General features: G+C 36.7%; 1 long non-coding RNA gene across 1 annotated transcript in view; it reads right to left on the minus strand.

Annotated features, from left to right (window-relative positions):
- Positions 1-3,235: 3,235 nt before the first annotated feature.
- Positions 3,236-17,279, minus strand: part of LOC107600280 (uncharacterized) — a 69,598-nt gene continuing 55,554 nt past the window's right edge. The window contains exon 3 of the long non-coding RNA XR_001610743.1: positions 3,236-3,285. This is a non-coding gene — a long non-coding RNA (uncharacterized lncRNA). The remainder of the gene's footprint in view (positions 3,286-17,279) is intronic.

The following is a 17,279-nucleotide window of genomic DNA, read 5'->3' on the forward strand; positions in this document are numbered from 1 at the left end:
TATATATATATATATATATATATATATATATAATTTTATTTATTAATTATGATCACAATTTGGTTACCAACATTCTTCAAAATATTCTCTGCAGAAGAAAAAAAAGTCTTATGGGTCTGGAACAACATGAAGATGAGTAAAAGATAGGGCTGGGTATCGTTCAAAAATTTATAGTGGAAAGCCGGCTTGAAACCCCGTGGAAACGCCAGTATGACGAGAATCGTTTTCATTTTAAAACATAAAGATTCATTTTAAAACAAAAACATAAACATTTTCATTTTAAAACGCACCAGTGTAAATGTAGCCTTACATCTAAGGGGGCTGGGACGCATTCACACTACAGCCTCACGTGTGCGCCATATCTCTGAGTGTAACTGGTGTTAAGTAGTAGGTGTGTTCGACTTGACGCGATCGTTACAGTACCACGAGAGCTAAAGAGAGCAGACTGCTCCGTGTGCTTTCGAATCGCTCTCGCGGATGATCGATCTGCGCCGCACCTCTTCTAGTCGAACACACCGGCTAGTGCTGCAGGCTTATTGGCTCACTGATGCTGATGAGATTAACCCCTTAGGTATCGAAATTTGGTACCGAACGACGAAACGTTTTGATACTCGATGGTATCGAGGCAATTCGGTCGGTGCCTAAAAAGTATCGAACTCGATACCCAGCCCTAGTTAAAGATGATATAATTTTTATTTGTGGGTGAACTGTCCCTTCAAGCAAAATTATATACTATTAATATTATAACAAAACAGTTGTTTTCATTGACACAAATAGGTATGCAAATTAGGTTAATAAGACCACACCTCTTCTGCCCACAAGACTTGAAAACTCATGCATAATTCTAAAGCCACTTTTTGTCATGTCTGTTCAATGATTTATTCGTCTGCACCATAACGTAATGTCTTTCAGATATCTTTATTTGGGACATTTTCCAACAAACAATAATATATTTGATCAACTATGATTTAATTGACAGCCCCAGCAGAAACATGTTAAAACACTCAGATGGACCAAAAGGAAATGCTTACTGCCAAAGAATATGCAGACAGTGAACTAATTATTCTGACTTTGCATTCAATAGCTATCTGCTTTGAAACCCAAATATGCAAGATGAGAAATCTGAATAGACATGTTCTGGAAACAGAGCCAAACCCTGTTCTTTCTGCTGACTGAAACACATGCACATTCGTGTATGTCACATTGGTAAGGAAGCGTCTGGCAAAAGAATCCGTGTAAACACAGGGCTCGGTGTTCAATCCAGATTTTTTTCATTGGTTGGTTTATAGTTTGTGTTTATGTGAATTTAGTTCACACTGTATTCAGTGTTTATATAATGACAGTTTCAAAGACGGATCTCAAAACAAATAAAAGCATGAAAAACTCAGATAATAAATCTGCTCCAAATATGACATGGAAAAAGCCATAATGATGGGGGATTTACATTGAATGTGAGGGAAAGCTTTGTAGCTGATGTGGCATCATTCATCTGGGAAATGGCTCAAGTATGACAAACACAGACTCATGTCTATGGTGCTTAAGTATACAGCCCCACCTTTGGAAGTATATTCTTTTACACGTTTATGAATAACCAACCAACAGATTGTCAATCAGGATTTTAAAAAGTTCAATTAATTCTCAATCGGTTGAGATCTGGACTCCTTTCTGGACGAAAAATTTTGTTTTTATGGTACTTTCAGCATTTGTTTGGGATCATTGTCATGTTAGAAAACAAATCTTCCAAGTAACTGGCGTCTTGTGGATTTCATCAGGATTTTGTTGAATTAATTTTGCCCTCTGCCCTCAAAAGCCTTCCAGGGCTGCTGCAGAGAAACCTCATGCTGCTGCCACCGTGCTTCACTACAGGGATGGTGTGTTTCTGATGATACACAGCCTTTGGTTTACGCCAAACATGCTGTTTACTCTGATGGCAAAACGCACAATTTTGGTCTCATCAGATCATAGAACGTTCTTCCAGCTGGCTTCAGTTTCTCCCGCATGCCTTCTAGCAAACTCTACTTTTTTCAGTAGCGAGTGTTTTTTTCTGACAGTGGCTATTCTTTGCCACTGTAGCATAAAGCTGTCACTGGTAAAGCAAACCCGGCAACAGATGTTCTACGCACAGTTTTAGTCACTGAGGCTTGTACTGTAGCTCCTACAGAGTTGTCATTGACTCCCTCACCAGTCTTTTTGGGTTCATCACTGTTAATGTAGTCTCATATTACAATGAGTAATCATAGGTATTTGGGCATAAAGTGTGGTTCTAGTGGAGACAAATTTTTGTGAGTTTGCATAGAGAAATTACTAACATATTGACAACATGAAGGTATTTTACATATGAACGTAGAGATATACAATTGTTTTAGTTTTTTTTGTATCCTTGTGCATACATGGAATTAACAGGTTGCTTTCTTTTGTATTTAATCAAAGAGATTCATTACATACGTTTAATGCCATCACAATTATTTAACACAATTACGTAAAATTCGACATTATTGGCTTGTTTAACGTGTTTAGAATGATTCAAATTACTTTACCCAAAAATATATGGATATGTCTATATATATATACTGTATATATATATATATATATATATATATCTTAAAATGTAATTTCTTCCTTTGATAGCAAAGCTGAATTTTCAGCATCATTACCCCAGTTTTCAGTGTCACATGATCTTTCAGAAATCATTCTAATATGCTGATTTAGAGCTCAAGAAACATTTCTGATTCGCAATGTTGAAAAATGTTGTGTTGCTTAATATTTTAGTGGACATAGAAATATTTTGTAACATTATAAGAATCTTTTTTTTTTTATTATCTATTTCTGATCAATGTAATGTGTCCTTGATGAATAAAAGATCCTAAAAGATTCAATGTTTCTTAAATTGTGCATACATTAATATTTTTCCATTTTAGATGCTGTCAATGTGTTCATATTATACAATTCAGTTTATATACATACAGCTTGTAAGCATGAACATTACTTATAAATACTAAAAACACAAATTTTTCCTGATGCAGTAATTTCGCTCTTAATATACGCACTACATTAAAATAAGTCCAGGTAATTTCCAGACTGCACATGGCCTTTAGACATCAGCAGTCCTGATTAACGCTCTGAACAGGTCCTTGGTACCTGAGAGATGTCCAGCCGGTTTTATTCTGCGCCCCAGGCACCAACAATGATAAGCATCTGCGGGAATCATTGAGAGCTTATGTGCTTTAAAATGGTAGGTGGCTAATGACTGTTTTAAGACATTGATGCACAGGGGGCTTTCAGCATCTGCAAGGTGAAGAAAGAACATTACCATATTAAACATAAAATATGACTCCAGAGGAGTAGAGCCCGGATAACCGTCAGGGAAAATGAAAGGTGCAGTCAGTGGAATGAATAAGAAGTCTGCCCAAACCAGCCGGCACTCCAATTATTTACTATCTCTTAAATTGTTCAGTGCAGTTGCCCTCCTTTTCATGAGCTAAATGTGTTTTCAGGAAAGAGATCTTACAGAAACATCTACGTATCATTACTCAAAACCACGAATAGCAATGCAGAGCTGAGACACATTATGTTACAATGTTATATACTCTTAAAAATAAGAAAAATTACTGTATATATATTAAAACTTTTGGGATCAAAAGAGTTGATCAATTTTACACATTTTTGAATAAGCGATATTTAAAATTCTGCACGATTTAAGATTATTATCCTATTATTTTATGGTTTATGAAGTATCATACTAAATAATAATACCTACACTTGACATCATTAAGACTTCTATTCAGCAATGGCACATTAAATTGTTCAAAATAAAGACAAAGACAAAATAAAGACACAATAAAGAGTTTTGTTTACTTCAAATAAATGCTTTCTATTTATTTAATTGAAAGTCCATAACAGGAATAAATAATATTTTAAAATATATGAAAATAGAAAACTGAATAATTGAAATAACACTAAACAATTTTACAGTTTTAATGTATTTTTTATCAAATAAATGCAGCCTTGGTGACCATTAAAGACTTCTTTCAAAAATTCAAAAATAAAATAAAATCTTACGAACCCCCCAAAAGACCAACAATAATAATAATAACAATAATATTTTTATTTTTTTTAAATAAACTGAATTCTTTTTTGTATTCAATCATTATATTGAGAACTGGGGCAGACATTAGAATCACCTCCACTGTCATCTAATCCTATTTACAAAAAATGACTTTGAACTTACAGACCTGTTGCTATGACAACAGTTTCAAATGCCTTTAGATAAACAATTATATCAAGCAGTTACAACAGTTATATTCAGCTTACTCATTAGAATGTATGTTGTATGTTTAGTTTTCAACAATATGTCTAGGGCACAGAGAAAAGATAAAGAATAATTAAATAAATCATAGTAAAACACGATTGGTTATAAGACATAAAGAGATCTTATTTGACCTCACATACACACAAGGTTATTAAAAAAATTGCTATGACAACAGTTTCAAATGCCTTTAGATAAACAATTATATCAAGCAGTTACAACAGTTATATTCAGCTTACTCATTAGAATGTATGTTGTATGTTTAGTTTTCAACAATATGTCTAGGGCACATAGAAAAGATAAAGAATAATTAAATAAATCATAGTAAAACACGATTGGTTATAAGACATAAAGAGATCATATTTGACCTCACATACACACAAGGTTATAAAAAAAAAAAAAAAGTGACGTGACATGTATGGTGACCCATACTCGGAATTAGTGCTCTGCATTTATCCCATCCAAAGTGCACACACACAGCAGTGAACACACACCCGGAGCAGTGAGCAGCCATTTTTTTGCTGCGGCGCCCGGGGAGCAGTTGAGGGTTCGGTGCCTTGCTCAAGGGCACCTCAGTCGTGGTATTGAAGGTGGGAGAGAGCGCTGTACATTCACTCCCCCCACCTACAATTTCTGCCAGTACGAGACTCGAATCCGCAACCTTTGGGTTACGAGTCCAACTCTCTAACCATTAGGCCACGACTTCCCCAATGTCCTCTCCCAATTAAAATCCAGACCAAGGCTCTGCTAAAACAATCAAGCCAAGGATGAAGCTTTTGCCAAACGTTGAGGAGAGCTACATTACCACTGCTCTGCATTAATAGTGATTCAGTGAAAGCTGAATGCCTCCTCCAGCCTGCATTACTGCAGCACACGCTTCAGTAAAAGCCACAATGGTTTGGCTGGCTGTGGCCTTTTTCCATCCTTGTTAAATCTTTTATAAAAACCGGCCTCCTTGTTTTTGCCAAATATGAAGGATAATTTCGTGGAGCCAGAGTCTTAAAACAAAATTTTCAGTTCTTGGACGGTAATGTGTGCTGAGTGTCTTTCCCACAAATACTCATTTTGTTAGTAGGTGTGTGAAATGTGAGGGACAGAGGACTCCACTGGGGCTTGTTACAATGACTGATACTCTTATTCAAGCTCCAAAAACAACTAGAAAGGGCCTAAAGATGTTATTACACCACATTAGACCCTCTTCACGTTTGCAATCACTGAGTGATTATAATGTGATATTATATCATTTGCAATGAGTTCTTTCCTGTTCTGTTTAAGGCTCAACGTTAAAGGAATAGTTATTTAGTCACCCTCATATAAAATTATAGCATGAGCTAAATGAGTAAAGAAAAAACGGGTTCATATGCATTTTTTGGTAAACTGCCTCTGTTAAATATGCTACTCTGGGTTTCAATCCATGAATGTTATGAACTGGATTGTGCGAACAGATCCTAGATATTGGAGAGGAAATTAGTGCATGCTTTTGTGTCTGAGTATTTCAGATATGAACCACTGTTGGTCTTATTGACCAAAGCTGTTTGACAGCTTCAGGTTTTGTTGCAAATGTTAAGTAAAAAGGATGAAAAAAATCATAAGAAATGCAAAAATCCATAACATTCGTTCTCTCGCTGAAAAAAACAAATTTCCATTTTACTCACACTTTAAAGGGGTCATATGATGTTGCTAAAAAGACCATTATTTTGTGTATTTGGTGTAATGAAATGTGTTTATGCTGTTTAAGGTTCAAAAAACATTATTTTCCACATACTGCATCCCATTATTGTTTCTCCTCTATGCCCCGCCTTTTTGAAACGCGTCGATTTTTACAAAGCTCATCGGTCTGAAAAAGCGAGGTGTGCTGTGATTGGCCAGATATCCAGTGCATTGTGATTGGCCGAATACCTCAAGCGTGTGACGGAAATGTTACGCCCCTCACCATACTGTGATGCCCTGTCCGGCCGGAGCGACGAGACAAAAACATTAAAACCCATTATAAACGAGGCATTTGTTGCATCCAGTGGGGACATAATTACTGAATATAATGACTTCTACTGTCTTTTTACGCGTTGCATTGCATTGCATCGCGCTGCGTAAACATAAAACTCTGTCTGCATTTGTGATCGGAGAAATGACAAACAACAAGTGCTACTCTACACTGCCCAAAACTCGCGTTTGAATCATCAGTGGCAAATCCTTTAAATGAAAACGTACTTACGTCAGTCAGAACTGCCGGCATTGTAGTCTAACGTTACTCTCCCAGGATCAGTAAACAGTCCTCCATAAAATGTGCTGCACACATCTGGATATTTGGGTTAAACTGAACAGTGTGGTAAATACTACTTAAGCACTGATTTGTAGTCGTGTCCTCTTTTGGAAGATCAAACAAAGTAGTTTCGCTGAGACAGCTGGACCCACAGTATCTGATGAGTTGATCTGTCATGAAGATTTGAGCTTGTAGGGTTTAATACATGTGAAAGGTTCTGAAATCTTTCGTCTTGGATCCACAGGAATAGTTGATTTTTTTCTTTTTCAGAAGTTCTCATTGACAAGGTTGGAGAAGTGGAGTTTCACTGGACCTGAAATAAAAATCTGCTGAAATATTCATCTTTAGTAGTAAATGAGAGGCAGAGAGTGAGAACAAAACAAGAGGAAGAAATCTAAAGCACTGAATCGTCTTGCAGCAATTCAGTTTCACAGCAGAAAGCCACAGTATATGACACACATCATTAGACAACTGCCTGCTTGTGCGCTGTACAAAAATCCAACTTCTATTTGTCACACACATACTATTTTAATGGTTAATTGAACTATGTAATGCAGAAAAAGTGTAGACTTCGAAACAACTTATAATTTTACATAGTGACAATGTTGATGGTGAAGATAGAACTCGGTTTGCTCTCTAATTTGCATGTCTTCAAAACCATTTGATACAGAACTATTCCATCTTGTTGAACTGCCACTATGACTATCAAAGCTAGTCTTGACTTGATTTGAGGATTACAAATGTGAAATTATGTATAAATTTAGTTGTTCATCCATTTAATGTTTTGATATTTTATTTATAAAAAACAAAAACAAAAAACAACTAAAAATCAAGTCACCATTGGCATGCCTAAAGGGATAGTTCACTCAACAATTTAAATTACCCCATGATTTACTCACCCTCAAGACAACCTAAGAGTATATAACTTTCTTCTTTCAGACAAATACACTTTGTTTTGCTTCAAAATCTCGACCACCATTCACTGCCATTATAAAGCTTGGAAGAGCCAGGGCATTTTTAAATATAACTCTGATTGTATTCGTCTGAAAGAAGAAAGTCATATACACCTAGTATGGCTTGAAGGCGAGTAAATCATGGAGTAATTTTAATTTTTGTGTGAACTATCCCTTTAATGTTGAGTTATTTTTAGTTTGAGTTATTGGAATGTATTCAACTACTAATTGCTAAACTGTTTTGAGTTTAGTTTTTCTTCAGCCACGCGGTTGTGAAAACTTGTTCCTTAAAGTTAGACTAGTAGACAATTCAACCCCCTGTTATTTTTGTACCACCACCACCACCAAAAAAAAAAAAGAATAAGGTAATTGCGACAGCTTATTTCGAATTTCTAACTTTTTCCTTACAATTTTAAGAAATAATAGTCTTGAATTCTGAGATTATATCTTGCAATTCTGACTTATTTTTCTAAGAAGTCTGAGTTTACATGTCACAGTTCTGACTTTTTTCTCTGACACATCTCATAATTCTGTTTTTTTTTCTGCCGTGGAATAGCAGCAAAAAAGGTAATCGCATCATATGACCCCTTTAACTTAAAGGCACATTACTGCATTGGACAAGCTGTTCTGTGTCCTGTTTGTTTCATTAAGTGGTCACATACCGCTAAAAAGAAGTTTGAAATATTCTGCAGTGTTAAAATTCTTCAGTTTGACATTCAGAGCAGGAGTCAAGAACATCCAACTACACCGAAAGACCCGCAAACTTTCTTGGCAGATTTTCTTTCCCTGCTTTTTACTGTTAATGCCTACAGCAAGTGGAAAAAAAAGTGCAACAAAAAATAAACTTGCATTACATTTTTATAAAAAAAAATATTCAGTCACACTTTTTATTTTATTCCAATTCTTGCCATTAACAAACTGTTAACTCCTCTAATTTGCTGATTGTTAATATTTAGTAAGACAGTTTGGTAGTAAATGACGTGCAGCAAACTAACAGTTCAGATACTGACTCTCCACGTTCTCTTACCTCATTAAAAGTGAAATTCCTCAATAACCTTTGGCCAAAAAAGATGTTTCATTGCATTACATCAGCAACACCTTTTGATTTCCAGCCAAATGGGTAATTGATAGCTCTGCAGGGGAGAGAGATGGATGCTTGAGAGGTGCAGAGAGTACAGGGTGACTCCAATTCAGAGTTTGAACGTCACACGCGAGCAATCTTAGAGATAGTACACCTCTGGGGAACTACCTACACAGAGCGGGGAGGAAATGTGTCTCCTGATAAAAGGGTTTTTTCAGGTCAGCACTGATACACTTTAACTCCCACACAGTCTGCACAACTGTCTGCTGGTGGTCATTCGTTTCTCATCCCTCTCTCAAGTTCGACCCCGGACAGGTGGTAGGCGCTCACCTAACGCTTAACCATTCCCAGGATGTCTTTCCAACCTCAGAGCTCGCCGTCCTGCTGTTGAGGTATTCACAAAACACCAGCAAGCTGAAGTCAAACACTCCCCCAAAAGGACAGACAAATCACACAAGATCTCTCTAAATAGCTCAGATGTTTCTCCTAGACAGCAACAAGATTCTTTAGCTGGGGTTTTCAAACGAGGCTCGCATGTTTAAATTTTACAAATTGTATTTTTAGGGTTGTCAAAGTTAATTTGCACCTATTTTATTATGCTTCCTTGGGTGATAAATTATTTTATGAGATCAGAAATAACAAATGAACAGCAATTTTATTCTACTGGCACTCGTTTTTAAAAGTAACCCAAAATTCTGCATATAGTTTTATGGGGAAAGAATAACAAAAAGTAATAAAATATAAAAAAGTATTAGTAAAAATACAACAACATATTTTTCCAGATGTTTTATAATAATCATTTTTTACTAAAATAATTACTATAAAACATCTGGAAAAATATGTTTAAAAAAAAAAAATAATAATAGTCACTTCATTTTTTATATATATACTTATATATATATATATATATATACATACACACAGACACACACACTAATATTTAAAAGTCTGGGGTCAGTCATTTATATTTTAAAGAAATTAATACTTTTATTCAACAAGGATGAAATTAAATTCATTCGAAGTGGCAGTAAATACATTTATAATGTTACAAAAGTTTTCTATGCTGTTCAAATACTAAGCAACACACAATATTCAACAAAAATATTAAGTAGCACAACTGTAAAAATCATTTCCAGAGCACCAAATCAGGATCATGTGACACTAAAGGCTTGAGTAATGGCTGTTGAAAATCCAGCTTTGCATCACAGGAATAAATTACATTTGGAAATATATCCAAATAGAAAAGTAATTTTAAATTGTAATAATATTTCACAATGTTACTGTTTGACTATATTTTGATCACACACGAATCATCTAACATCTTGTGTTTACGGGCTGTTTTGATCAGTTAATATGAAGCTTGAATTAATTAAAGATCGTATTTTTCTATTTTTACACTCTCTCGTCAGATCAGGTTTCTCTGTCGCTCTGTATCAGTCTACTAGCCTGCACACGCTAGCCACAGGCAAGTGGGCGGAGCCAACAGCCTAACGCTCCGATTGGTTGCTTCTCATTTCTTAGTTCAATCCAAAAACACAAATATAAATATTTTTTATCAATCTATGTAGATTTTCATTCATATAAATGGTCATTATATTGAATTCAAACAATGATGTATATAATAATATTCATCACAGCAATCATTTAAGAGGGGTTACAATTAACATATAAACAACCTCATACCTATATACCAAAAACCTTACTATTAATTTTATTGAGGGAAAACTCTTAGTTAATAGGGAATGTGTTCCCTAATTCTAAAGTGTTACCACACATCCTTTTCAGATGAATATATATATATATATATATATACCTTTACATTTTAAGAAGGATTCTTTCAAATTTATTTGAAAACCATTGTTGTGGAGTTTTAGATCACAACATAGTCTCACATTGTGCTCATCTCTGGCAATATACTAAATCATTGAATTGAGATTTCAAAATAAACACATTAAACAAATTGGTGATGTGCTCGTTTGACCCGATTAATCGTAAGTACAGGAAGTATACTTAATATGCTAAGTGTATTTCGAACATCATCTATTTTAATGTCTCATAACATAAGAGAAACATCAGTAAGAAAAGTAATGCTGAAATCTGAGATCATCCTCACAGATGAAGGACCAACCTTTAAGCAATGACATTTTCCTCTGTGTCCTGTCAGCTTTATTAAGACAGGAGTAACTTAATATTAGCTTTCAATTGACAGTGACATGTTTACTGATCTGAGCGCTGCATTTGCTACAATCGCCAAATGAAAATGAATAAAGTATTTTTATCTCAGCGCTGCACGGCATCAGGATATTACCTCAACGGCTGCCACCTCTCGTATTTCATTACATGTGAGAAAACACCACAGCTTCAGATAAAATATGACACATATAATGAGGAAAGAGAGACAAGGGAGATCTAAAATTAGCAGGAATAAAGGGATAAAGAAATGAACGTAGAATTCATTCCTGATAGCTCCTATTTTCACAAGCTGTTAGTGGTGCAAACACCATCGATGCCAATAAAGAACCTTACTAAGACCTCTTTCATCTGTGAGGCAATTGGACTGGAGATTTAATGATTTTAAATGATGCAAAAACACTAAAATGACCTGAGGGTGAGTAAATGATGCCAGGATTTAATTTTTGGGGGGTGAACTATCCCTTTAAGTATGTTATTGCATTGTGTACGTTGAGACGTAGTACCTGACATCCAAATGTGACATATGTAAGATTACTAGATGTTAAACAAGGCACATATTCAGATATTCATTGGTTGCTTTTATCCAGAAACAGCCCTCAGGGGTGGAGATGGGGGACGGGAGCATGGAGTGTCTGGGAGTCTGCATGCATGCATGGCGGCATATCTAATATAATTGCACATGGCAGATCCAGGGCATTTTCCTGCTATCATAAAAGAGCTCTGAGTGATATTGATCCTGCTGGGTTTTTTTATTTATTTATTTTGTTTATTCTACTCTCTCTCTCTCTCTCTCTCAGTAACTGAGGCACACCATGGGAACTGAAGAATGGAAACATATCTGACTGTCCTTTCTTAGTATTTGGACTGGTATTCTCATTATTTTGGTCATAATGAGAAGCCATGATGCATGGAATATTTGTCCATTCTTTAAGTAAAGAACACTTAGGTATTTTGTTGCACCATCTTTTGCTAAAAGCTCTCAGAGAATTAAATATAATTTTGGGGTTAAACACATAAAAATGATGTCCTCTTAAGATGACTCATATAACTTTTCCATTAAAATGGACCCTTATTTAGACTTAAAAGGACAGTTCATCCAAAAATGAAAATTCAGTGTCCCTTTAAGGTTGTTGAACATAGTACCTGGTATCTGCGATTCCCTAGTTTATTAAGAGAATGGTAGCAGATTAAAGTGGCAGTAATTGTAACGGAGCCGACGAGACAAGAGACATGCGGATCCATCTGCAAAGCTTTTATTAAGGGCGTGGTTAAAACAGGCGAGGGTCAGGCAATGGCAAACAGGTATATAGAAGACAAAACAAGAGCAGCTCAGTAAACAAGCGAGGGTCAGTCGACGGCGAACGTAATCCAACAGGGGCGAGACTAGAGGGATAAATCCAGGAAACCAGGCAAGGATCAGAAACCGAGAAAACAGACAAGGCAAGACTAGGCTAAGGCAGGGAAACTAACGAGGGCTCTGTAGTGTAGCTATCAAATGATAAGCGCTAAACAATACTCGGCAGATGGAAGGGATCAGAGTGAGTGTTAAATAGTGAGTGAGTGATATGAAACAGCTGTGTGCAATCAATGCTGTGTGCAATCAGTGAAACAGCTGTGTGCAATCAGTGCTGTGTGCAATCAGTGCAATGAATGATGGGATATGTAGTCCGGGGTGATATGCAACAGTGTGTAGTGCGAGAGTCAATGAAAATGGAAAGGGTGACCTCTGATGGCTAGCAGACAGAAGGCAACGACAACAAAAAAGATACAAGTGACCTCATTTATAAAACACACGTAACGTCGGATTTGATCCTAAATCCCATTCCATTTTATTCTACGTCAAAAGTAAGGAACAAACCAGGATTTATAATGGCATAAACAGAGGTTGCACAACTACTAATTTCTGCTGTTACTAGAGTATTTAAGGTTTTTGTTACAAAAAATGTATTGTGATACTCTTGTGATCGCACGTTGAAGACGTGTCAAGAAATTGTTGAATGAAGTCATAGTTTTTATTTTCTTTGCGCACAAAGTATTTTTGTAGCTTCATAAAATTAAGGTTGAACCACTGATGTCGCATGGACTGTTTTAAAGGGGTCATGAACTGAGACATCAAAATTCCCTTGATCTTTTGACATATAAGAGGTCATTCTGTAAGTTTCAGAGCTCAAAACTTTCTCATTAGTCTAAAAACTGCTTATATTGAAGCCAATCTGCCAAAACAACAGCTTGTGGAATGTGCAACTTTATGACGTAATAGTGTGGCCACAGCCAGAAGAAGATCAACGCTTGCTTCTACAGTGCTGCCTGTTTAGCCCCGCCCACCAATTCGAGCATGTAGTCGGTAAATGAGGAGAGTGGCAAACCCATGTCTATGCAGAAACAAAATGATAAACTTCAGCATCAGTAAGCAGCCCATTTCATTTTACCGCAGATTCGTTTACAAACAAGGCACAATTTGATGCAGGATTTTCAGAAAGATTGAAACTAAAAGACGATGCTGTGCCAGCTTTATTGGATCTGACAGTCATGTCGCAACACACAAGTGTGAGTAACTGCTTATTACATGATCACTATTGCTTTGTCTGTTATTACAAATAGTTTGATATGTGCTGAGTATTTATGCATTTTTAACTTCAGCGTTCATCTGTGAAGGATGTAGGCTGTCAAACATACACAAGTGTTAGCCAATCATAGCAGTGGGTATTTACTTCAGAGTCTACGATCCGCAAAGCCTATTCAACAGATCATTCAGATGAGGGGGGTCAAAACAGGACAGAAAATAGCCTATTATTTGTAATTTATTATTTTTTTGACCAGCACGCCCAGGAGCGCACAAATGGGTGCAAATGCATTTGCTATTTAAACAGCGTGGCGCAGGATGTGAAAATGATAACTGCGTCGGGCTGAAACTAGCAAAAAACACTTTTAGTTGCGCCGCATTGCGCTGGTGTATGATAGGGCCCTATAAGTGGACCTCAGAGAATAGTACAAAATAAAAAACAGAGGCAGTTCATGACCCCTTTAACGATATCCTTACTACCTTTCTGGGCCTTGAATGTGTCAGTTGTGTTGCTGTCTATGCAGGGTCAAAAGCTCTTGGATTTCATCAAAAATATCTTAATTTGTGTTCCGAAGATAAACAAAGGTCTTATGGGTTTGGAAAGACATGAGGGTGAGTATTGATGTCCAATACCGACGTCAGCTGACGTTGATATTTGTTGTTTTTAGGTTGTGTAACCAAAATCCAGTGTTGAGTCAATGTCAAATTGATGTCAAATACTGACGTCAACCCGATTTTCATTCTCAACCGAAATGCAACATCTGTCTGATGCCATGTCCAATGTCAACCTGACGTTATATTGACGTCCTATGCCTGCTGGGATCCCTTTAAATCATCAAAGTTATGTCATAATCAATGAACAAATAAGCACTGATGGTTTGCCAAATCTGTTTCACCAATATGCTATTATTACAGCGTCAAATAAGGGTGCTCTTGCTTTCGTTTTAGCACCCTAGTAGAACATGGGCCTACAGTTACATGCCCTATAGTTAATGCACACACAACTAGTGCTAGTAAAAGACTAACTGACTACTCAACTAAAACTAATACTGTACTTTCACATTATGATAATTCTACATGCATCTTTATAAATGATGTCCTGGCGTTTTGTGGCTCCACATAGTTTAGTAAAAAACTCTGCTGATCACTTGAATTAAATTTTGTTTTGAAAGCTATACTTGGATAAGACATTACCCTACCCAGTACTCTAACATTACTGATTCAAGACCAGCAAGTTTAAGTGGTCACATGTGATTTTTCCAACCCAGGAGAGTCTTGTCTTTGGTGAATGGTTTCAAAATATCTTTGCGTCGGTGGAAAAGGGGTATCTGTCTATTCTGAGCTCGGCGTAAGTCTTCTGTCACTGCTGCTTAAGTCTGTCTGCTAATTACTGTTACGCAATCAGCTCATTGCTGCTAGGACACAAGAGCATTATTAAAACTATAAATATCTCACCAGAATTGTTCTTGAGGTTTAATATTCTTAGCACACAGGCTGCTGAGAGTTTGGTTTACATCAAAAACATTGATCGATAGAGTCAGGACAGATCCTTGAAGACCCGTCATGAATGTTTGAGACTTTACTACCCATCCAGCCCTCAGTATTTGTCCAATCGAACTGATGGCATCTGGGCGCAGCTCAGCATGAAGAGTTGTTCATCTCTGGGGACAGACAAAGGAGAGCTGTAGTAGGGGAAACCAAATGAGTTATTCTCTGCCTCTCTCGGTCTCACTCCCTCTCTCTCTAACTCTTCCCTCACTTCCTCCAGGGCTACTGTCAATTACTCAGACATTTAATCAGCCCTCTGCTCCGTGGATGTGTCCTTACATTACACCCGGTGCTGGCTGGCAATGTCAGCTATAAATAACCCACCACAGGGTGCTAAGGGCCATAACAGCACAGCTCACTGCCTCTGCGCTTTTAGAGAGGCCGGGTTACACTGGAAATTTAGAACACACTATTGTTGACATCACTTCTAATTCCCGTCAGCCAATCTAAACCACAGTAAAGCTGCTTTGGAGATTTTTCAAATATGTTGATGTGGGCTTTGAGAGAAGTAAACAATGCTTGAGTCGCAGTGGCTTAGATTTAGTTTGAACTAAGGAGACAAAAACTATAACTGACTGATTTGAACCACATGAACACTGTGAACATAAAATGAGCATGCTTTAGCAACACTGAACACCAAAAAAGCCACATTTGTCACTGACGTTATTTTCAGCACAAACACAATTCACAAATGAATCGTTAAGTCCAATTTGTAAATTCAGCACAGATATTTTTCAGTACATTGCCCTTACAAAAATTAACAATGGTTTTATTGTAGTAGAAGTGTAGTAACCATGTTTTTTTGGCATATTGATTACCATTTGTATAACCACAGTTTTACTACAAATACCATGGTTAAGCCATAGTGAAACATATTAATTAAATTACAAAAAGCACTGATTTGTTGAATCAGTGAATGAATGATCTGGTTGCAACAGACTAGGTGTGAATAGATAATTCATTCAGTGTTTTGAAACAAATCTGATTCAAAAATGAATCTTTCAGTTCGTAGTTTGATTAACATTCAATTGATTTTGGACGCATATGATGCTTTTCTGTGCTTTCATTCTGTTTTCATGCTGTTTCTGAGGCTGATTCATTCAGGAATCAGAGTTCAGCTCACTGACTGAAGGATGCAGACTGAATCAGCAGCTACAATCATATCAAGTCCGTGAGTTGAACTTCAATTCTTGAACAAATCAGTTTATTTTATGAATGAGTCTTTAACTGAGTTCATCAAAGGTTTTTGAGCATGTTTTCACTGTGAACGGATCATTCATGTAGTGAGTTTAACTCGATTTGTGTATGAAACAATGAATCTAATTAGCTAACTGAGTTCAGCACAAATTTTGTTGGATGTATTCCTGACGTTCTGTGTAATTTGCATATTTCTTTTCATGAATCAGGCTTGAACCAGTTGATTCGGAGTTCAGCACCGATTTTGTTAGTGTACCTTCGATCCCGTCCTTCTCATTTACAGGAGAGCTGGTGAGGTGAAGAGAGCATATTAATAAAGCAAAACAACTGCACAGAGAGGACAGGCAAACAGAACTTATTATCCCTGAATTAAATATGAAAACATTAATAATAAGCAGATAGAGATACTAAACAGTGGCATGCAGTAGCACAAGTCTTTCTCATTAAAATAGAAAAAATGCCTTTGTGTCTTCTTTAGATATTCATTAAAGCCAAAGTATATTTCAGTGATAATATTAGCATGAAGTTAAAAAAATCACATGCAGTGTATCAAAGCGTCTACTGCAAACATACCTGTTTAAAATCCTGCACACTAAATATGATCTATAGCAGCATGACATCCGCCATGTTGCCTAAATTAGAACGAATAAATTCCATTTTACCTTCTATATATTTCACAGTAAGCAATACACAAGGACACCAGAGACCGCAGAGATTCCGCTGATGTCGGTACAAACACCAGCTGCTCAGCAGAAAAGCATCTCAACACAGACAAAAACTTTTTTAATGCAAAAGTGTGTATAGTTGAGATGCAATCTAGGTCTAGGGCATAGCACTTTTTATATCTCAACATGTCAGTAAGTGCAATGGATTCTGGGAAGTCGGCCAGATGACTTTCTGCGGCTAACCTGGCAGATCTTCTATACAAGAGCCAAAATAACAAGCAGCTCCTGTGTTTGGATGTGTTTGTGCAGAGCGGGGACAATTTCTTCCTCTCGCATAAGAAAGGCCGTGATCAACCTACTACAAAACATCAAATTGGTGGGTGGAACATGCATTGTGGTGCTCGTAACAACAATGATGTCTGCTTTGAATGTGTGTGTGTGTGTGTGTGTTTATGGCTGAACATTTCTGAGGTTTTGGACACAGCTAAAGGAAGAGGTTGACCGCATTTTGTA

This window comes from Sinocyclocheilus grahami, unplaced genomic scaffold (assembly GCF_001515645.1).
Source record: "Sinocyclocheilus grahami isolate Dianchi unplaced genomic scaffold, SAMN03320097.WGS_v1.1 scaffold281.1, whole genome shotgun sequence".
Classification (NCBI taxonomy): Eukaryota; Metazoa; Chordata; class Actinopteri; order Cypriniformes; family Cyprinidae; genus Sinocyclocheilus; species Sinocyclocheilus grahami.